This window comes from Medicago truncatula, chromosome 3 (genome assembly GCF_003473485.1).
Source record: "Medicago truncatula cultivar Jemalong A17 chromosome 3, MtrunA17r5.0-ANR, whole genome shotgun sequence".
Classification (NCBI taxonomy): Eukaryota; Viridiplantae; Streptophyta; class Magnoliopsida; order Fabales; family Fabaceae; genus Medicago; species Medicago truncatula.
Genome location: NC_053044.1, coordinates 30,755,103 through 30,764,289, shown reverse-complemented (window position 1 = coordinate 30,764,289; position 9,187 = coordinate 30,755,103). Strand labels below are relative to the sequence as shown.

General features: G+C 35.7%; 1 long non-coding RNA gene across 7 annotated transcripts; it reads left to right on the top strand.

Annotated features, from left to right (window-relative positions):
* The first annotated feature begins 4,264 nt into the window (after positions 1-4,264).
* Positions 4,265-8,361, top strand: LOC120579345 (uncharacterized). Of its 7 annotated transcripts, none has more exons than XR_005645147.1 (6): positions 4,265-4,522; positions 6,235-6,642; positions 7,003-7,120; positions 7,200-7,269; positions 7,674-8,061; positions 8,151-8,361. It is a non-coding gene; the product is annotated as an uncharacterized lncRNA (long non-coding RNA). The 7 variants fall into 7 exon arrangements; XR_005645148.1 differs by having other exon boundaries at positions 8,148-8,361; XR_005645146.1 differs by having other exon boundaries at positions 4,268-4,522; positions 6,235-6,389; positions 6,475-6,642; positions 7,674-8,361.
* The last annotated feature ends 826 nt before the right edge of the window (positions 8,362-9,187 follow it).

Sequence of the window (9,187 nt, the reverse complement as noted above, 5' to 3'; positions counted from 1 at the left end):
AAGAATCCATAACAAATAATTCAAAGAGAATTAAAATGCTATGAATTAACCATACCAAAATTTCATAGATCCTTAATGTGCAAAAATGTCATAAAAACACTAAGAAAATATCAGGAAACATGTATGAATTTTTCTAGGAATTTTATCACAATTTTAATCAAGACATAGGTACAGGTAGCAAAAAATAGAGGTGTGAAAAGCACAGGAATAGCAAAACGTAAAGATCCAAAGGAAACAAAGGCCCAACCCAAAACCCTAAGGAACCGGATTCACAGGAGCCACAGGATTGATCCAGGGTCCTGAAACCCTAGATCAAACGGCCTGGAATCAACAGGATTGGACCGGTCTTGAACCGGTCTGGTTCACTAGCTTATTTAAAAGGCATGGCACCGGTTTTCTTCATTTTTCACTCCCCTTTCTCTCTCTAGCTCTTCTCTCTTCTCTCACCTCTCACCTCTCTCTAAACCTCGCCGCCGGCGAGGATGAAGCTACGGCGGAGACCTTGAAGGTCCGCCGGAAACTTCATCTTCTCCGGCAAGTTCATGCAGTTTCCGGTGACCTAAATTTCCAGATTTCAAAGATTCTTACTTCGTTTGACTCGTCCTTTAACCCTAAACACGAATCCGGCATTTGTTTTTTTAAAAACGGCTTGGAACGACGTAGATCTTGAAAAAGCTTTTACGGTTTTGAAATGATTTTTGATTTTTTTGAATGAGATCATTTAGATCTTTAAAGATCTACATCGTTTCGTCGTTTGATTACTTTTTGACGCCTGTTTTCGCTTTCAAAACGTTGATCCTTACGGATCTGGATTTTGATGTTTACGGTTATAGTTTTCTTTGAATTCTGGAACCTTTGGATCTGTTTTGCTTGCGTGATTTTTAGGTTTAACAGTGATATTGCTTTTGAAAAAGAGTATGAGTTTTACCTAAGGTTTTGGTTGAAACCTTTAATGGAGAAATTCTTTGGAAAACTTCAATCTCTGATGCTACGTGATTTGGCTTTGAATCCGGAAATAAACCGGTGTTCCTGCTGGTTTCTTGCTTTATCGCCTTCTTCGCCGGTTTAAACCTTCATCATCTTTCTTTCTTCTTCGTCTTCCTCACTGTATCTTCGTGATCGGTGCTGGAGTTTGCCTTTGGCGAATTCGCACTTCGAATTGCGAAGATATTGATTCAATGATGATGATTCTTCAAAGAATCACTGAGAATCCATGAAAAATAGCTTGAATTTGTGTAGTTTCTGTTTCTGGAAAACCGTTAGGTTTTTTGTTCTTGGTGTTCTTGATGAATCTGAGGAATTTTTTCTGTTTTGATTCAGTTGCTGAGAAAGAGAAAATTTGGAATGTGTTTATGAGTTGGCGTGTGTTCTATGGCTCTGAGTGGCACTGTGCACCTTTTATAGCTTGACATGTGTGTATCTGAACAAATGAGAAAGTGACACCTGGACCTGAAAAAAAAAGATGGCACGGCCTTGGGCAAAAAATGAAATTGGACCTTTCTGCAAAATTGAAAAATTAAGGGACTAAACTGCAATTGACAAAAAGGACTGAAATGTAAAAAAAAAGAAAATTCTGGACTGAAATGCAATTTTGGGACCTCACTTGAGGGACCAAAATGCAATTAAAAAATAAAATTGAATAAAAAACGTAATTTGACCCAACGTAAAGCGAAACAAAAAATAAAATTGACAAAACGGACTAAAACGAACCAATGGCCTAAATGAGGTACTTCAAAGTAACCTCCCCATGCCAAAATTTTATGTGAAATGACCAAAATGCCCCTAGGGCTAAAAACGACCTAAACAGATTCAAATTGACCTGACACTGACTCAGACGCAAGTTTGAAATGAATTTTAACAAAGTTTACTGATGAAATGTTTAAAAGTAATCTGAAAAGACTCAGAGACAGTCACAAGGATGAAAATGGGTCCCACTGCAGGAAATGACCAAAATACCCTTCTGTATGACTTTTTGCAAATTTTGAAATAAATTGTAGAAAAAGCAATGTAATGATCCAGAGACACTTTTGAATGACTTACAAGACAAGTAAAGACATTTTGAAAGGTTTTATGCAAGAAAAACATAGGTAAAATTGTGATTGAAAATACTGCGAGGCAGAGACAAATTGAACTGTGCAGTTGAAATTTGATAATTGACAAAGTTTGAAATGAAATTGGGCCCAGTATTTTTAGGTCCAAAAACAGGGTATAACATTTCCGAATAATGTGTCTTGTTGCTTAAGTGTTTTGTTTTTCAAAATAATCATCCTCTCGCTCTGCCCGAAGCGAAAGTGATATTTTTGGAGGGGCATGTTTGTTTCGGCATTCCCGTTATCAATAAAAATCGTCGTTTCTTTCACGGCTTTTATTTTTAGTGCTTTTTTTTTCTTGGAAATAATGGTAATGCTAGAAAAAACCAAAACATCTTTATTTTTCTTATTAATTTCAAAGATCTGCATGAAAGAAAAAAAACCCTTTTCTAAACTCATCCAACCATTTTACGCAGATTGAACCATAATAAACCCGTTGAACACGGTAATCCTACGGTTCCTCCAAATTTTGAATTCCCGGTGCATGAAGCCGAAGATGAAGAGGGTGATGATGTACCGTATGAGATCACTCGACTGCTTGAGCAAGAATCAACCTATTGTGTGGAATAATGAATGCTAGGAAGCTTTTGATAGCATAAAAAATTACCTGCTGGAACCACCTATCCTTGTCCCACCCGTGGAAGGAAGGCCTTTGATTATGTATTTGTCAGTATTAGATGAATCCATGGGATGCGTGCTTGGTCAACAAGATGAGACTGGAAAGAAAGAACATGCTATCTACTATCTGAGCAAGAAGTTCACCGACTATGAAACTCGGTATACGATGCTTGAAAAGACTTGTTGTGCACTGGCCTGGGCCGCTAAACGCCTGCGTCATTATTTGGTGAATCATACAACTTGGTTGATATCCAGAATGGATCCGATAAAGTATATCTTTGAGAAAGTTGCTGTTACTGGGAAGATTGCACGCTGGCAGATGCTCTTGTCTGAATATGATATTGTGTTCAAAACTCAAAAGGCAATCAAAGGTAGCATTCTTGCCGATCACCTTGCCTACCAACCTCTTGATGATTACCAACCAATTGAGTTCGATTTCCCCGATGAAGAGATCATGTATTTGAAATCAAAAGACTGCAAAGAACCGTTGATTGGTGAAGGTCCGGATTCCGATAGCAAGTGGGGGTTAGTCTTCGATGGTGCTGTCAACGCTTATGGCAAAGGAATCGGGGCAGTTATTGTATCCCCGCAGGGGCATCATATTCCTTTTACCGCCCGGATTCTGTTCGAATGTACAAACAATATGGCTGAGTACGAAGCATGTATCTTTGGGATCGAGGAAGCAGTTGACATGAGAATCAAACACCTCGACATCTATGGAGATTCTGCACTTTTCATCAACCAGATAAAGGGTGAATGGGTGACCCATCATGACAAGCTGGTTCCTTACCGTGATTATGCGAGACGTATGCTGACATATTTTACAAAGGTTGAGTTGCACCATATCCCTCGTGATGAGAACCAAATGGCTGATGCTCTTGATACTCTATCCTCCATGTTTCGAGTAAACCATTGGAATGATGTGCCAATAATCAAAGTGCAACGCCTTGAAAAACCTTCGCATGTGTTTGCTATTGGGGATGTGATCGATCAGACTGGTGAAAATGTGGTTGACAATAAACCATGGTATTACGATATCAAGCAGTTCTTGCTAAGTCGTGAGTATCCACCGGGTGCTTCCAACAAAGACAAGAAGACCCTGAGAAGATTGGCCAGTAGATTCCTGTTGGATGGAGATATTCTGTACAAAAGAAACTACGACATGCACTACTAGAAAATATAAATTTAACATCAGGGTGTTTTTAATTTTCACATCAGTGCGTAAAATACCTGAATGGAAAGATACATGCTGTTACTAGAAAATATAAATTTAACATCAGGGTGTTTTTAATTTTCACATCAGTGCGTAAAATACCTGAATGGAAAGATACATGCTGTGAGTTTTTACATCAGTTGATATAAATACATGAGGGGAATTGCTAATAACATATAACATTTACATCAGGGGATAATTGAAATGAAGGGAAAAAAACGCGGTGGCATATTTGCAATTTGGGTGAAAACTTTGGCTAACCTTTTTTCACATCAGTGGTGAGAACCGCCTGAGGTAAAACCAAATTTTCACTTTACCTTATCCCTTCCTCAATCGTAAAACGCTTCCACACTTTCACTCTCAAGTCTCACCGTCCAAAGCTCTCTCAATCGTAACCTCTCACTGCACCATCCAAAGCCAAACCCTATCAATCGTTCTTGTTCGTCATTCATTCATTCACCGTCCAAGGGCTCTCCCTCTCTCTCTCTCTCAAGCGGAACCTCTCACCGTCACCGTCGAAGCTCACTCTCTCTCAATCGGAACCTCTCACCGTCCAAGCGTTCTCTCTCTCTCTCTCTCTCAATCGGAAGCTCTCTCTCCGGTGAGTTCTCTCTCTCTGACTTTTCAATCGGTAACCCTAACCCTTTGTTGTTAAAAAAATCGTGAAACCCCTTTTCAATCGGTGGAACACAGTACTTGGAACCCTAACCCCTAATCCCTTCTCTCGATTGTTCAATACTTAGAAAACTAGTGTTGTTGTTCTTACACAAACTAAGTTTGAAGATGTTCACTGCTTTTTAGTTTTGAATCAGTTTGAAGATGTTCACTGCTTTTTAGTTTTAAATATTGTTCCTTATGAATTGTTGGTCTTCCATTTTACTCTGTTTCATGCTATACTGATTTGGGATTACACTATTGTTTGCCCTAGCATAGGAAAATATTGATGTATTTGTCTTTGATGCTGTTGATTTCAGCAGCCTTGATCCCTGATATGATTTTCAATGTTATAATGTTTTATATTGCCTAGTAACAGAGTTCAATGTTAAGTGTGGGGTTTCAATTGTCAATACTGTTTAAAACCCTCCTTTAGGTTCAGTAATGTAGTTATTGTTGCACCTTTACTTACTTTGGAAAGATGAAATTTTGGTCACCACAAATAAAAATCAACCAGAGTAGTGAATGAGAAGATGATTTGTCATAGTTCCTTTGTTTTTCTTGTACAATTTCCTTATTCCCTTTATCTACTATTATGTTTAAGGTGAATGTCATCAATTTGCTATTGTTAGTTGTTGTACTTTTTTATGTGAAATTTGATTGTTGATTTTTGTAACTTTTATTTGAAATTGCATGCTAATGTGTTTTGATTGATTAGTGAAATTGGTTGATTTAGTTTAGAATATCTAGTATTGGTTGAATTAGTTTATTTTATTGACTGCAATTGCTGCCCTGTTTAATCCTTAATTTTTTTTTAATATCGAGGATTGTGATGTATCTACAATTGCAACTTAAATCCTTGGCTCCTTGAAATTTAAGCATGGAGTATAATGAATCTCCTGCATTAGCATGCAATCACTAGTTTATGTATCAAATTCTTTAGAGATACAACACACCATACTGAAAATGACTTAACAAAGTAGCCTCACAAAAACATTTGCTTTCTGTTAGGTAACACACTACTAGTAGTTTTTTACTGCTTTCTCTTGGATTTTCGGAATCATTGTCTAAAACATACCCGTGTAGTGTATCCTCATATCTATGGAATTAATGGTTTATATCTTATAAAGTGATTGCTGAATGTATTAGTAGAGTACATTCTCGTTTTGCTTTTTTTTTTTTCTTTCTCATTTCTTGTTATTAAATTAGGAAGGGTTGTGTGTGTATTCTTTTTTGGATGAAACACACATGTGTGCTTCTAATGAAAGCAATTATGTTTGAGGCGGACAGAGAAACAAGATAAGAAATTACGACCTATTTTTGAAAAACTAACATGCTAACATTTGTTTATACAAGACAAAAATCAACTAGAAAAATAAGAAATTACGACCTATTTTTGAAAAACTAACATGCTAACATTTGTTTATACAAGAAAAAAATCAACTAGAAAAATGTGCAGGCTAGAGATAAAGTTTTTGGAAGGATTTTATGACTAGAACATTTTAACTCAATTATTACCACTTTCTTGTTATCCTCAGCTCCCTTTTTTCCATGTGTTTTCTTTTTTGAAAAAAAGGAGACACAACATTCAATATGTTTTATTAGTAACGTAAGTTTGTCTCCTAACAGTTATTTCAATTCACATTGTTGTTAGTTCAGTTTGTTGTTACATATTTCATCGGGAACAAACACATGAGGCAGAAAAAAAAATTGAAGCCTGCTGTTGGTCAACGAGAGTATTCTTCATCCACTAAAGTTTTAATTCACTTCTTCACCTACTCAATTCAGCTTAATGTTTGAAGTTACTTCCAATGGTACTACTACTAGAGAGTAGAGACAAGTCTGCAGTGTGTGACATCTAGCAAAGTTCTCTAAGAAGTTCTTTTTTTTGAAGGAAAGTTCTCTAAGAAGTGCTGTTATCTGGGAATGATGGCATATATTGGAATTTCTTATTTTTTTCTTTGGTCCATTGGTGAAGGGACAACATCATCTTCTATGAATTGAAGAGCTTTCATATTTATATACAAATCAATGAGGTTGACTATTGCAAAATAAATCCAACTTCAGGTGTGAAAGTCATTCTTCTTGCAGATTTCTTTTTTTCTTGTTTTGTTATGTTTTTTCAGTTCTAACCGACAGTGACGACGACATGATATCATTCATATGACTTCTACCTTCATCTTTTGTAGACTGATTTCTAATTTCTTTGTCCTCATCCCTTTAATTTCTTGAAATGATGGAAAAAATATCTAATAAGTTTGTGTTGCTATGTTATTGCGTTTCATGGTACACCATTCAGCCAATTCTAATTATGTTCATCAATCTCATGGCCTACTAGATAACCCTTTGGATTCACTTTTTCCATTAACCTTGACTTTATGGAATCTGTGATGGTTTAATCTAAGGAGCAACCTTCTGAATTTGCAGGCACTAAAGTCGAGTCGAGTTTTTTTTTGTCCGTTTGGTATAAAAAACAACAAACAAAAATGAAGTTCATGAAACTTGGGACAAAGCCAGATACTTTCTACACTGAACAAGCTACCAGGTATTCACAGCAGCATTTGTTTCATTAACAATCACTGTACAATCCTTTCACAAACTAACATGTATTCTCATAAATGCAGGACATTGACATCAGAGATACCCTCATACCTTGTAATACAGATCAACGATGTTACTTATCTGCTACACAAGGTATTAAGGACTTAGAACTCAAGTGGATATAAACCAAAATATTTTGATTTTAGTTCATCTATACAATTATTTTCTTTTTATCTGCAGTTTGCCCTTCTTCCAAAATGTAGACTCCTCCAAAGGCTTTGCTATGATTGTAGTGATTCAAAGATTTTTATTGTGGATATTGCTATAATATAACTTCTTAGATTGTATTCATATATGCATATGTACTTTTTTAAATATAAAATATTGATGTGTCATTCTTCTTATTTTTGAAATAAAAGGAATGCAGTTTAAATAAAAAAGAGCTTAATATTTGATTATTTTGACATGAAATTTTGATGAAAACGTTAGCAAGACTAATTCTACATTTAACTTTTAACACATTTCAATTAATTATTTCAGCTTGTCCATATTTGCAGGGATCCTTACTTGCACTTTGTAGAATCTCCTGCATTAGCTCCACCAGAAGTTCAAATTGATTTAGCTGTACACCAACTGTAAGCTTTCGTCAAACTCTTTTAGTCTTTATCCTACAATCATTCATCTTTGGCATGATAAAATATGTGGGTTGTAGCATTGCAAAACTGTAAGTTATGTTTGGTTTCATGTTTGCAGCAGTTAGAATTGATTCCAACAAAGAAGTGATTTTGAGGCTTGATAAATCTAAGAAAATATCTTCTTTTGTGCTTTTGTGTTGGTAGTGTCATGTATATCTCTTGATAAATCTAAGAAAATATCTTCTTTTGTGCGTACTACACATAATCTAAGATATTTTGTTTGATTTTGAAGGAACTCATTATTGAAATTGTAAGCCCTATGTTTGAATTAGTTTCTTAACCAAATTCTGCACTTGAAATAACTTTTTCAATTGAATTTAATTTCTTTTTTCTTAGCAGATGAGAAATGGTAGTGGATATATTAATGGTTGAGATGATATTGTCCGATGTTGTTGTGGCTATGCTTGATTGGGATATATATATAGTTTGATGAATATTATGTCCGAAGATGTTTTTATTTTTTTTAAAAGATTATGCCCAAAGATGTTGTCATAGCTTTATGTTGAATTGTTGATATTACTATAATATAACTTCTTTGATTGTATTTATATATGCATGTACTTTTTTATATATAAAATATTGATGTCGCATTAAAATATTCATAATTTTTTTTTCTTATTTTTAATATAAAAGGAAAGAGGTCTCAAGCTGATCTGGTAAGCATTCTTTAAAAAAAGGAGCTTTTTTTATAAAAAAAATTATGGATTTCACATCAGTGGGTAAAAGGACTGATGTGAAGTATACATGTTTAACTTCAGTGTCTATCATAAAACTGATGTGAAAAACCTATTGTTAAATTTTAAAGCGAATGTACCACATCAGCGGAATAAAGGCCAGATGTGGAAAAGAAGATTTCACATCAGTTCGTACCTGATGTGAAAAGATGTGAACATACTACATCATGACACCTTACATCAGTTGCCACCTGATGCGAAAAGTGCTTTTCAACTGATGTGAAAAATCCTTTCTGTAGTAGTGATGGTATTGTTAAGATGTGTTGATGAACACGAAGCAGAGCAGTTAATGCATGACGGTACCTTCGAGACCCATGCTACAGGGCATACTATGTCAAGGAAATTGTTACGAGATGGTTACTACTGGATGACCATGGAGCATGATTGCTACCAGCACGCCAGAAAGTGCCACAAATGTCAAATCTATGCTGATAAGATTCATATGCCTCCGCACGCTCTCAATGTTATTTCATCCCCATGGCCGTTCTCAATGTGGGGCATCGACATGATTGGAAGAATTGAACCGAAGGCTTCAAACGGTCATCGTTTCATCTTAGTGGCAATTGACTACTTCACCAAATGGGTTGAAGCGGCATCTTATACCAATGTAACCAAGCAAGTGGTAGCTAAGTTCATCAAGAA